The 12,782-nt window shown below is 43.0% G+C and overlaps 1 long non-coding RNA gene across 22 annotated transcripts in view; it reads left to right on the top strand.

The window, feature by feature from the left end:
- LOC103348347 (uncharacterized) overlaps positions 1 to 12,782 on the top strand; it is a 370,913-nt gene that overhangs the window by 4,199 nt on the left and 353,932 nt on the right. The window contains exon 3 of one of the 22 annotated variants that reach the window (XR_016216920.1): positions 6,026 to 6,252. The exons of 19 other annotated variants lie outside the window; for them this stretch is intronic. This is a non-coding gene — a long non-coding RNA (uncharacterized LOC103348347). Of the gene's footprint in view, positions 1 to 1,967; positions 2,368 to 2,432; positions 2,583 to 6,025; positions 6,253 to 12,782 lie in introns of those variants that run through there. 2 more of the 22 variants (XR_016216926.1, XR_016216927.1) reach the window with 2 other exon arrangements.

Genomic DNA, 12,782 nt, shown 5'->3' with positions numbered 1-12,782 from the left:
GAGGAGCAGCTGGGACTCCAACTGGTGCCCATATGGAATTCTGGTCTGAGATTTATTGCAAAACATTTGAGATTGCTGGGGACAGGGAAAATGGGTGGGTTTATGCTGGATTGCTCATTATTTGATTATTGTTAAGATGGATGCATAGGAATGCAGCCTTATTATTATCATTATTTTTTTGCATTTCTTTGAAACTTTCTATAATAAAAATATTCTACGAAATTAAGTTCAAGCCATTAGCAAAATTGGAGAGAGGACCAAGGTGAAAGAAAGGAATGGAGGATATTCCATATTTTTGGAAGACATGAAAGTGAATCTTCGCACAATTAGAATATAATGTGTGCACACCTGTGATATACTACTAGAGTCTAAAATGACTGCTTAGAAACTTACTTGATCAGAAATAAAAAAGAACCACAGAAGTCCATTACTTTGGTTCTGAATATTTGAGTTTACCCCTTTCTCTCTTCTGTCTATAAAGTGAAAGAAGGGTCTTCATTGTCAGGTGCAAAAATTGATCTGAGGTTATATAAATGCATTTTTTGTAAAAAAAATTTCTATTTTAAAAACTTATTTGAAAGACAAGAAGAGGGAAAAAGTGATTTCCCATTGACTAGTTCATTCCACAAATGCCAACAATAGGCAAGACTGGGCCAGATGAAATCCAGGAGCCTGGAATTTAATCTGGGTCTCCCATATGGGTGGCAGGAACCCAAGTACATGAACTGCTACCCTGCTACCTCCCAGGGTATACAACAATAGCAGGAACTAAAATTGCAAGTGGAGCCAGCATTCAAATCTAGGCACTTGGGTATGGTGTGGGAGCATTCCAAGTGACATCTTAACCATTGTACTCAATGCCCATCCTGTAGGGTTTCTTTTTTTAAGATATTATTTATTTGAAAGTCAGAGTTACAGCAAGAGAGGGAGAGACAGAGAGAGAGATAGAGGAGAGATTTTCACCCCCAAAATGGCTGCAATGGCCAGGGCGGGGCCGGGCTGAAGCTAGGAGCCAAGGAGTTTCATCCAGGTCTCCAATGTGAGTTCTGGGGCGGAAACACTTGGGCATCCTCCACTGCTTTCTCAGGCACATTAGCAGGGAGCCGCATTGGAAGTGGAGCAGCTGGGAATCTGCAGAAGTCCCTGAAAATGGGCACCTGGAAGATGGTGAATTTTTTTTTGAAATTATATGTAAATTTTATGCTTGTGAACATGTAAACTTTTTTTTTGTAGAGATGAGTTCATAGCTTTCGTAATAATGTGCCAAAGAATTAAGAATCACTGCCTTGAGCAAACTGATCTATAAATCCCAGACAAGGGGAATGTGAGTCTGAATCTGTCAATAGAAAGTTAACATCAAAGCTGGAATTAGGTGAAGCGTCAGATGATCTAGGTGCAGGGTTCCGGAGTAGGGTACTGTGGCTATGCGCTGGCAAGCTTGTAAACCAGAATCCGTTTCTAGGAGCAGGAACAATATCTGGAACTAAGAAAGAGGAACAGAAAGACACAACAGAGGTAGTCTTTGTAAGCCCCCATTGCTTGAAAAGGAATTGATTTTAGACTTGGGTAAGACACAAAGTTTTCCATTAACAGTGGTGTCTTCCAGTATGAGTTAATGTGTCTGAGCTCCCAAATGGCTGTGATGGCTCCACTTTCCTTTCCAAGTTGCTCACACCTTTGTAAACAATCTGCAAGACGATGTACTTATAATTGATGGACTTCAGCTTTCTATTACTCACACACCCCTATTCACAGCATCTATAAAATTATATCTGGGGCTGGTGCTGTGCATAGTAAGTTCAGCCTCCACCTGTGGCACCAGCAACCCAGATGGGTGCCGGTTTGAGTCTTGGCTGCTTTTTTTTTTTTTTTTTTAAGATTTATTTATTTATTTGAAAGGCAGAGTTACAGAGAGGCAGAAGTGAGAGAGAGAGGGAGAGGTCTTGCATCTGATGGTCATTCCCCAGGTGGCCACAATGCTGGAGCTGAGCCAATCCGAAGCAAGGAGCCAGGAGCTTCCTCCAGGTCTCCCATGTGGGTGCAGGAGCCCAAGGACCTGAGCCATCTTCCACTGCTTTCCCAGGCCATAGCAGAGAGCTGGATCAGAAGTGGAGCAACCGGGACTTGAACTGGTGCCCGTGTGGGATGCCAGCACCGCAGGCCGGGGCTTTACCTGCTATGTCTCATTTTATATGGATAAAATATTTCAGAGTTTCATAGAATGATTCTAAGAGGAAATTCTTGGCTTCCTGTGGCTCTCATATCACTTGCTAATATTTGACCACTAAAGATCTAAGTCAGATTGGAATAATTTATCCTGTTTAAAGAACAGTATCTATGAGAAAACTTCAAAAAGTGAATGGTTAATGGGACTGTTTCATATGGAATATTTGATGGATTTATTTTTGAATTCCATTCAAACATTGTGGTAGGCACTGTAAAGGATGCAAGAGAAACAGAAGACAGTGCTGATATTTGCAGTCTTTGGGAAACGTGAAACAAAACAAGGTAATACAGGGCTTCCGGAAACTGCTCTTTAACCATAACTCCACCCCCCACCATGAAAGTAGCTTTCCATATCACTTTTCCTTTCTGTTTGTAAAGAAAATAAATAAGTATGTGAGAGAGCAGACATGTCCTGTTTCAGTTGTATGATCTCCAAGAGTCCTTTATTTTACTAATTAATAGGAAAGTCACGTTCACTCACAGGTGCATTATATAGGGATGAAATTTTCAGGCGGAACCTTTGTACAGGTAGTCATTAAAAAAACCACTGTTCTCAGCCGGCGCCGTGGCTCAACAGGCTAATCCTCCACCTAGTGGCGCCGGCACACCGGGTTCTAGTCCCAGTCGGGGCACTGGATTCTGTCCCGTGTTGCCCCCCTTCCAGGCCAGCTCTCTGCTATGGCCAGGGAGTGCAGTGGAGGATGGCCCAAAAGTCCTTGGGCCCTGCACCCCATGGGAGACCAGGAGAAGCACCTGACTCCTGCCTTTGGATCAGCGCAGCGCGCCCGCCGCGGCAGCCATTGGAGGGTGAACCAACGGCAAAAGGAAGACCTGTCTCTCTCTCTCACTGTCCACTCTGCCTGTCAAAAAAAAAAAAAAAAACAAAACAAAACACTGTTCTCCTTTGACAGTTTAGTAATGCTAACATAAATATCCACAGATGTCAATTGTACACAGTGTAGATATTTTTGCTTTAAGAGACCATTGCATATCCTAGGTTTCTTTGCCATGGAAATCTAAACCGTTGTTCTTAAAACATGTTACTTTAGGTAAAGATTCTTTATCACTTTATCTTTATCAATTTAAAATATTTGGAAAAGAATAAATGCTTAAGTTGTCATTTTTTTAAAAAAAGATATATTTATTTATTTGAAAGTCAGAGTTACACAGAGAGAGGAGAGGCAGAGAGAGAGAGAGAGAGAGAGGTCTTCCATCCAATGGTTCGGTCCCCAATTAGCTGCGACGGCTGGAGCTACGCCGATCTGAAGCCAGGAGCCAGGAGCTTTTCCGCGGGTGCAGGGGCCCAAGGACTTGGGCCATCTTCTACTGCTTTCCCATGCCATAGCAGAGAGATGGATCGAAAGTGGAGCAGCCGGTGCCCATATGGGATGCCGATGCTTCAGGCCAGGGCGTTAACCTGCCATGCCACAGCCCCAGCCCCTTAAGTTGTCTTTGATTTTTACTTCTATTTGGGTTAGTTAGATGCTAAAATTTTTAAATCCTCATCTGGAGAAACTTGGGGATGCTGTAAGATGGACTACAGGGGTAGATTCTTGAGGAAAATGCTCAGGGTTTATATGCCAGGTTTGCAAGTGAAACACAAAACTATTTTGAGCTGTCTGATCACAGGGGCACAAGCCATATGTTCATGGACTCTTTAACAGTGCCATCTGTCAAAGCCACTGCCACAGGCTACTCTGGTAGGGGAAGATTCACTGGGCAAAAGCCAGGATGCCTGGCATCTGGAACCAGTGCCTCTGATTCTCTGCATCTGTTTCCTTCTGTCTGAAATGGAGGTGATAATATCTACCCTTCCCATCTCTCAGGGTTTTGTGAAGACAAATCATAGTAATGAATAGTTAGAAATACTTCAGGCCGGCTGGTGCCGCGGCTCACTAAATTAATCTTCCTCCTGCGGCACCGGCACCCCGGGTTCTAGTCCCAGTTGGGGCGCCGGATTCTGTCCCGGTTGCTCCTCTTCCAGTCCAACTCTCTGCTGTGCCCTGGGAAGGCAGTGGAGGATGGCCCAAGTCCTTGGGCCCTGCACCCGCATGGGAGACCAGGAGGAAGCACCTGGTTCCTGGCTTCGGATTGGTGCAGGGCTCTGGCTGTAGCAGCCATTTGGGGGGTGAACCAAAGGATGGAAGACCTTTCTCTCTGTCTCTCTCTCTCTCACTGTCTAACTCTGCCTGTCAAAAAAAAAAAAAAAAAGAAAAAAAAAAAAGAAAAAAAGAAATACTTAGGCCAAAACACACAAAATGAATTCAAACTTGTAGGATAATTTTCCAAGAAAGAAAACAAATGAATTGAAGTAAAAAAATCAAATCCAGGTATAGTGATGTAGCGTTTTGTTTCCCAGGTTGCCACAGAAGTGCAGAGAAAGGGATTTTGAGGGAGCCTCTAATGTCTTCATCATTTTCAAAGGATTTCCCACAGCTATGATTCCAGTCCTGTGAATTCTATGAAAGGACATACAGCTGCCCACTAGGTTGCTAGTAGATCTACATAGCCTAGAAAAAGATGAATGATTTGGTGCAACCTTATAGGGTAGGCCATGGATTGCTGATAACAAATCATTGTTTAAGTTTTTCCTTTAAGAAAATGTCCCATCTGAAAGTTAAGGATTTGTGGCAAAATTACAAGTGTCTATCACCATCAAAGGCAGCCATGGGAAAAATCTCTGCCAGGCACCACACCAGAGCATGTGGTTTTTCTCTTTTATCCAGTGTTGTGTCCTGGGACCACTTCTTATACAAAATAGATCTTCAAAAAGATCATAGACGGGGCTGGTTTTGTGATGTAACGGATTAAGCTGCCACCTGCCATGATACCAGCGTGTTGAGAGTCCCAGCTACTCTGTTTCTGATCCAGCTCCCTGCTAATATGCCCAGGAAGGCAACAGATGATGGCCCAAGGACTTGGGCCCCTGCCACTCAAGTGGGAGACTTGGCTGAAGCTTCTGGCTCCTGGCTTTGGCCTGGCCTAGCCCTGGATATTGTAGCCATTTGGAGAGTAAACCAAGAAGATCTCTCTCTCTGTCTCCCCCCAACCCCATTACTCTGCCTTTCAAATAAATAAATAGTTTTCAAAGTTTCATGGAAATTGTGTGTTATATTTGTAGATTAAGAAAAAAAAACTTTGTACCAAAAATAAATTTATCTTTGAATTCCATTTTCCACAAACTTTTTGAAGTCCCTTCTTGTTTTGAAGTCTCCTATCCTCAGTGAAGACTCCTGTCTTTCCCAAAGCCATCCTGAAATGATTCTAATCTTCCAGTCAACATAGTCTTAAATGTGAGGGTACTTTTAAAAGTTTGTGGGAAATGGAATTCAAAGATAAGTTTATTTTGGTTTAAGAGTTTGTTGGGAATCCGTGCACAGTATTTTCATAATACACAATTTCTGTGAACTTTTTCAAGACCCTTCATACATTATTCTTGAGGGAATTTAAGGGTATTTCCTGCTTTTGTTCATAATCCAGTGATATTACACCTATTTTTCTTGGCTAAAGGAAACCAACCACTGAAATACTTTCTCACAACTGCTGCCTACCCTTATTTGAAGAGTTCTTATCTACTCTTTGCTGGTACTGAGACCTTTTTAAAAGGCTAAAACCCATATTATTCTCCAAAATATGTTTGGTTAAAAACTTAATGCCTGGGGCTGGTGCTGTGGCACAGTGGGTTACACCACTGCCTGCAGCACTGGCATCCCATATGGGTACCAGTTCAAGTCCGGGGGGTACCACTTCAAGTCTGGGGTGTACCACTTCTAATCCAGCTCCTTACTAATGCTCTTAGGAAAGCAGTGGAAGATGACCCAAGTACTTGGGCCCCTGCGTCTACATGAGAGACCCGGATGAAGCTCCTGGCTCTAGGCTTAAGTCTGGACCAGCCCCGGCCATTTTGGCTATTTGGGGAGTGAACCAGTGGATGGAAGACTTTCCTCTCTCTCTCTCTGCCTCTTTCTCTCCCTTCTGTGACTCCACCTTTCAAATAAATAAATAAATAAATCTTAAAACCCTAAATGCCTAATAACATGGTTATAAAATTGGTTTATTAGGTGTGAAATATAAATACAGCAGTCACAACCATTCAAAGATCCTAGTAAAAGAACTGAAAATAGAGTTAATAATATTTATATTTGGGTGGCATATAGATGAATTTTTTTCCTTTATACTTCCTTGTATTTTTCAAATTTTCTATCCTGATTGTTTATTAGAATATAGTCTTTGTGTTTTTTCCCCAAATATTAAGTATTAATTTCACATTGGTTAATACAATGAACCACTTAAAATCCCAAAAATAATGATAAAACATACAGTTTTCTGGGAGGAGCTGTTGTACAATAAATGAGTTCATTCCAGACCACTCCCAAGTTAACCAAGAGCACAGCCTCTTAATGTACAAAGTAGGAAGTGATAAAGCTACTGTAGCTTTGTGGTTAACTTCATTTAGCTTTAGCCACTACGGGTGTAAATCCCAAGGAAGCCCACATTAGTGTCCTCCCTTTCATCCATCACCAGCTGTTCCCTTTCCAGGTTCCTATTTTATTTCTATACCTTCCCGATGGCCTAAAGCAATGAACAGGAAGGACAGCGAAAATGAGGCAGGTTGAACATAAAGGTATAAGGAAAAGAAGATTTTCTTTTTCTTTGCTCCCATCTTTGGATGGCTAGGAGAGGTTCTTTGGATGAATTCGGAGAAATAAAATATGTGGCTGAAAACCCAACTGCTGTAGCCAGAGAAGCTTGTGACCCAGTTATGGGAGTGCAATTGAGTTGCTTCTTATTTCTTACAGTGATACAGTAACTTTTTAAAAACCATGGGAGCACACAAGAGTTTCTTTCTTCCTTTTTTAGAAAGTACTTTCATGACAATGACTAACTTCATCTCATAAACATTTTGTGAAATTGATCAAGGTATAAAGCAGCCTTTTGAATTATTGTAAAAAAAATTTTTTTTTTAATTTGAGAGGCAGAAAAAGAGACAGATAGACAGACAGATCCATCTTCCATTTGCTGGTTTATTTCCCCAATGGCTGCAACAGCTTGAGCTGGGCCAGGCTGAAGCCAGAAATCAGGATGGCAAGCCAGGTCTGTCACGTGAGTGATAGGCACTCAGTTACTTGAGCCACCACAGCTGCTTCCCAGGGTCTGCATTAGTTGGTAGCTGGATTCAGCAGCTAGAACTGGGAAATGAACCCAGGTATACCAGTTTGGAGTATGGAGATCCTAACCATTAAATTATATGCCTATTTCCTAAAGCAGCTTTATGGTATAAGATTGTTGCAATAGCATATACACTAAAGGTTTAGTATGCAAACTGGGTAAGGAGGTAGAGCAGTGCCTATTTGGAGGCCCTCCTAAAATTTTGATTAGCTCCCCAAGGACACACAAATGTTCAAAAAGTAAAAATTATACTCTGTGATGCAAACAATGTTTTTTCAATCTTACTTAAAATGTTGGGTAGGAAAACTGTCTCTAGGAAATTTTGCCTTTGCTGTTTATTTTGCAACATGCAATTTGTGCAATTATAAGATAAGCCTCATAAGTACTACTTGCAGGGAAGAAAAATAAATATTTGCAAGCTGGGAAAGAAGAACAATGAGAGCTGTGTGTCTACAGTGACTCTCTGGGGGCTCCACAAAGCCTGGCAGAGAAGGTCTTGAAATCAGAGTTCCCAGGAGTGGTAAAGAAAGGAAGAGAGGGGTTCAGACTGGGAAGATCATGTTCCAAGACACCACTGTGTGAAAGAGAAGCTTCAGGAAAATGAAAGTTGCTATGGAAAATGGCTGAAGACAAGGCCAGAGAGCCAGTATCAGCTATGTCACAGACCGAGATGTAGGCTAAGGAGATTGCACCCTTGTGCAAACCAAGAATATCAAAGTGACCTCAGAAAGAGGGTTTCTGGGTCAACACAGTTGCATTTATCTATTTATTTATTTCATTTAAAAGGCACATGCGCACACGCACACACACACAAAGAGAAAGAGGAAGAGATAGAGAAAGAGAGAGAGAGAGAGAGATCTTCTACTTACTGGTTTACTCCACAAATGCCCATAACAGCCAGGAGCCCAGAACTCCATCTGGTTCTCCCCATGGGTGACAGGGACTCAAGTACTTGAACCGTCACTGCTGCTTCCCAGGGTATGTGTGTTAGCAGGAAGCTGAATCAGACGCAGACGAGCTGGGATTCAAACCAGGAACTCCAAAATGGGATGCAGGCATCCCAAGAGACAACTTAACCATGGTGCCAAAATTCCTGTGCCATAACTTTTTTTCTTTTCGGATTATTTATTTTTAAGATTTATGTATTTACTCAAAAGTCAGTTACACAGAGGAGAGGCAGAGAGAGAGAGAGAGAGAGAGAGAGAGAGAGGTCTTCCATCCGTTGGTTTACTCCCCAGATGGCCACAACGGCCGGAGCTGGGTTAATCCGAAACCAGGAGCCAGGAGCTTCTTCCAGGTCTCCCACATGGATGCAGGGGCCCAAGAACTTGGACCATGTTCTACTGCTTTCCCAGGCCATAGCAAAGAGCTGGATCAGAAAAGGAGCAGCCGGGACTAGAACTGGCGACCATATGGGATGCTGGCGCTTCAGGCCAGAGCTTTAACCTGCTGCGCCACAGCGCCAGCCCCCATAATTTTTTTAAAAATTATTTATTTATTTAAAAGGCAGAGTTACAGAGAGGCAGAGGCAGAGACAGAGAGAGGTCTTTCATCTACTGGTTCAGTCCCCAGATGGTCACAACAGTCAGAGCTGTGCCGATCTGAAGCCAGGAGCCCGGAGCTTCTTTCTAGTCTCCCACGAGGGTGCAGGGGCCCAAGGACTTGGGCCATCTTCTACTGCTTTCCCAGGCCATAGCAGAGAGATGGATCAGAAGTGGAGCAGCCAGACTTTTTGAACTTGCTCCCATATGGGATACCAGCACTGTAGGTGGCGACTTTATCTGCTAAGGCACAGCACCAGTCCCCCATAATTGTTTTTTAATAGTTGTGGATCTGGATGCCTTTGCATGGGGCAAATTTTCTCCACATGCACACAGGTTTTCTTTTCTTTCTTTTTTTTTTTTTCTTCTGTTTTAAACCCCATGACTTCACACAATGCCTGATAGTGCAGGCATTTGCAATTGTCTTGACATGTCTGGGTAGATAATGGAGAGCCACAGAAAGATGACCCTAGGTTGGTGGTATGATCAGATTTGCAGTTTAGAAAGACCTTTCAGGCAGCAAGGTGGAAAATGGGTTTTGTGATAGTTGGCAGCAAGAACAGGAAGGAAGGGTTGGTTAGAGAGATACTCAGAAGACAGAATCTACAAAACTTGCCATGGATGGTATGTGAAGGCAAAGAAGCAAGAGGTCTCACAGAGCTTCCAAGTTCTTGTTCTGGTGAAGGGGTGGAATGGTTGTCACTCACTGAGATGGGGATTTTGCAAAAGAATTTTCAACGTGGAGTGAAGGAATGTTGAGTTCAGCTTGAGACCAGAAAGTCTCATGGCCTGTAGGATATTTTTGTTGAGCTGAGATATGATACTAGGAGCTTTGGGCTTCATCCCTGGCCCACACCCAAGCCTAGCTGTGGGGGCATGGGCATCTCATATTATGGTTGCTTTACCAGCTTCTTTAGCTGTCTCCCAAGGCAAAGGTGGATCTCCGTACTCTTCTTGTAGTCACTTTAGTTCTCCATTTGTATCTGCCCTGCAGAGGGTTTCAGGTGGAATGTTACCTCCTTGTATTTCCTCTCTCCCACCCTTCAACTCACTGCCCCATGGTTGTTTGCACTGTTATTGTCAGTAGGCCATTGTGCTGCATGGTTAACCACCCAACAGCCTGTGCTATTTGTGGGCTGTGTGTGAAGTGAACCTGAGCTGCTACAAGCAAGAGGTGGCAGATACCCAGTCTTGGCTGCGAGCACACCTGTGGCACAGAGGGCTTCCCTGTCACAGGAAGACCAGCTGACTCATCTGTAATAGGCCTGCAAGATCAAGTGGGGCCCAGGCCGGGCGGCTTGTGAGGTTGGGAGTAATGGCAGAACCATTCTTAGAAGTTTGGCAGGACGTGAGCAAGGGAACAGCAACTTTCCAGGCCATAAAGCATTTATATTGCCTTCAGGAATTTGAAACTGTTTCCTCTGGGTCTGGATCTGGGCTCTAGAAATAAAATCTGCTGTAAAGCATGCCTCAAAATGATCAAATTCATGGTTGGACTTTGGCATTTGGTGCAGTCTGAAAGAGTCAAACAAGTGACCAGCAAGTGCATGCTGTGAGGGACCTCTGCAAGGGCTGGGACCCCATTGACATCCCTTTCTGAACCCCGGGGCAACTCCGAGACACTTGGGAAATCTGCATACTATCCTTGGAGTTGGGACCAAGAAACCCCCGGATTAAGGGGAAGAGAGGCTCATTGGAGCATGTCTGAATGCCTTTCTATGTTTGTGGGTTTTTAAACTATTTTTCATTTATTTTTATTTTTATCTGAAAGGCAGAGAGACAGAGATCTTCCATCTGCTGAATCACTTGCCAAATGACCTCAATAGCCACAGCTGAGGCAGGCTGAAGCCGGGAGCCCAGCAACCAATTTGGGTCTCCCACATGTGTGGCAGAGATACAAGAATTTGAACCACCACTCACTGCCTTCCAGAATGGCAGGGATACAAGATTTTGAACTATCACCTGCTGCCTCCCAGGGTGCTAATTATCAGAAAACTGGATCAGAATCAGATGAGCCGAGACTTGTACCAGGCACTCAGATATGAGATGCAGGGGTCCCAGTTGGCATCTCAACTGCTGCACCAAATGCCCACCCCAGTTTATTTCTTACTATTGTAAAAGCACCTTGTGTGAGGTGAACGTGATAACCACCACACTACGGAAACCAAGCATGTAAAAGCACCTTGTAAGCCAGTTTTCTCATACAATATCCAACATTGAAAATTGACAGAGTGTCTGATTTTAGTCTACTTTATAGTTAAAATGTGGTATCTCACTTCAATCTGTATTTATTTATTTGAAAGACAGAGTTACAGAGAGAGTTAAAGACACACACAGAGGTCTTCCAGCTGCTGGTTCACTCCCCAAATGGCCTCAGAGGCCAGAGCTGAGCTGATTTGAAGTCAGGAGCCAGGAGCTTCTGCCGGGTCTCCCAAGTGAGTGTGGGGGCCCAAGGACTTGGGCCATCCTCTACTGCTTTCCCAGGCCATAGCAGAGAGATGGATCAGAAGAGGAGCAGACAGGATTAGAACTGGCGTCCATATGGGATGCTGGCATTTCAGGCCAGGGCTTTAACCTGCTGCACCACAGTGTCGGCCCCTGTATTTCTTTTATTACTAATGTGGTTGAATACTTTTTCTTCTGCAGAAAATTTCATTTTGTCATTTTACAGTGGAAACAAATGGTCTTTTCTTAAGAAAGCAAACTTTCCAAATGATCAATAAACTAGTCATGGAAAAAAAGTGATCCAGTTGAGGATAGGGGGATAAAAATAAAACAATGAAAAATAGCCACAAACTGAACTTTCTGTCTCTTGTTATTTTTAGCTAAGGGCCTTATTCTATAATCTTGATTTTTGAATAGTTCTTGCTTTTTAGGCAATGCTTTTATTTTCAATTAGTTTTAGAAGGGTTTTGCTCCTGTTTGAAGGAAAAAATAAGTTCAATCTTGTATGGCCAGATTCTTAAATAAAAATTTATCAACTAAGGAAATCTTTAAATTCAAATCTACCGTTGATATATTAAGAATGATTAAGGAAGAGCCAAATAGCCGGTGTCCTGGTAGGCACTTGCTTTTGGCCTTGATGTTCAGCAATAAAATTAATTAGTGAGATTTGGAAGTATTTGAATCCTTTGTGTCAAATCTCTGGGTAGATACCATCTTATTAGTACACTGCCCTTTTATTTCAAACTGTAATTCTCTTCAACATCAACACACACACATATATCTAAAGATATACATTATATATATGTATCTATCTATATATATACATAGTCTAACTGGCATTTTCAGTCATAGCTCATTTGAACTTAGGAAAGCTCAGTTCCTATTTGTAGAATCGCCAGAGCTATGGTGTAGTGGGTAAAGCTGCTGCTTGAGGCACTGCTATCCCATATGGGCGCCAGCTGGAGTCCTGGCTGCTCTACTGCTGACCCAGCTCCCTGATAATGCACCTGTGAAAGCAGTGAGGCTGGCCCCAGTGCTTGGGTCTCTGCACCCACGTGGGAGACCAGGAAAGGGCTCCTGATTTTGGATCGGCCCAGCTCCAGCTCTTGCAGCCATCTGGGGAGTGAACCAGCAAATGGAAGGTTTCTCTCTTGGCCTCTGCCTTTCCCTCTCTGTAACTCTGCCTTTCAAATAAATAAATCTTAAAAAAAAGACCTAAAACACTTAAGATATAAAAAAATTAACATTGTTACAGTAAATACTAGTATGATTTTTATTATATTAGGTATTAGTAAAAAAAAAATATATATATAGCACCTTGGTAAGTTCCTGTTTTGGGAGAGTCCATGAGCATGTAGGCGGTAGGATACAGTTCAGGATCTGGGGGTACAGGCAATCTGC

Source organism: Oryctolagus cuniculus, chromosome 11, assembly GCF_051225735.1.
Source record: "Oryctolagus cuniculus isolate XC-2025 breed Fujian yellow rabbit chromosome 11, ASM5122573v1, whole genome shotgun sequence".
In the NCBI taxonomy this organism is placed as follows: Eukaryota; Metazoa; Chordata; class Mammalia; order Lagomorpha; family Leporidae; genus Oryctolagus; species Oryctolagus cuniculus.
The sequence above is the reverse complement of the archived record's forward strand: the minus strand, read 5'-3'. Positions and strand labels throughout refer to the sequence as shown.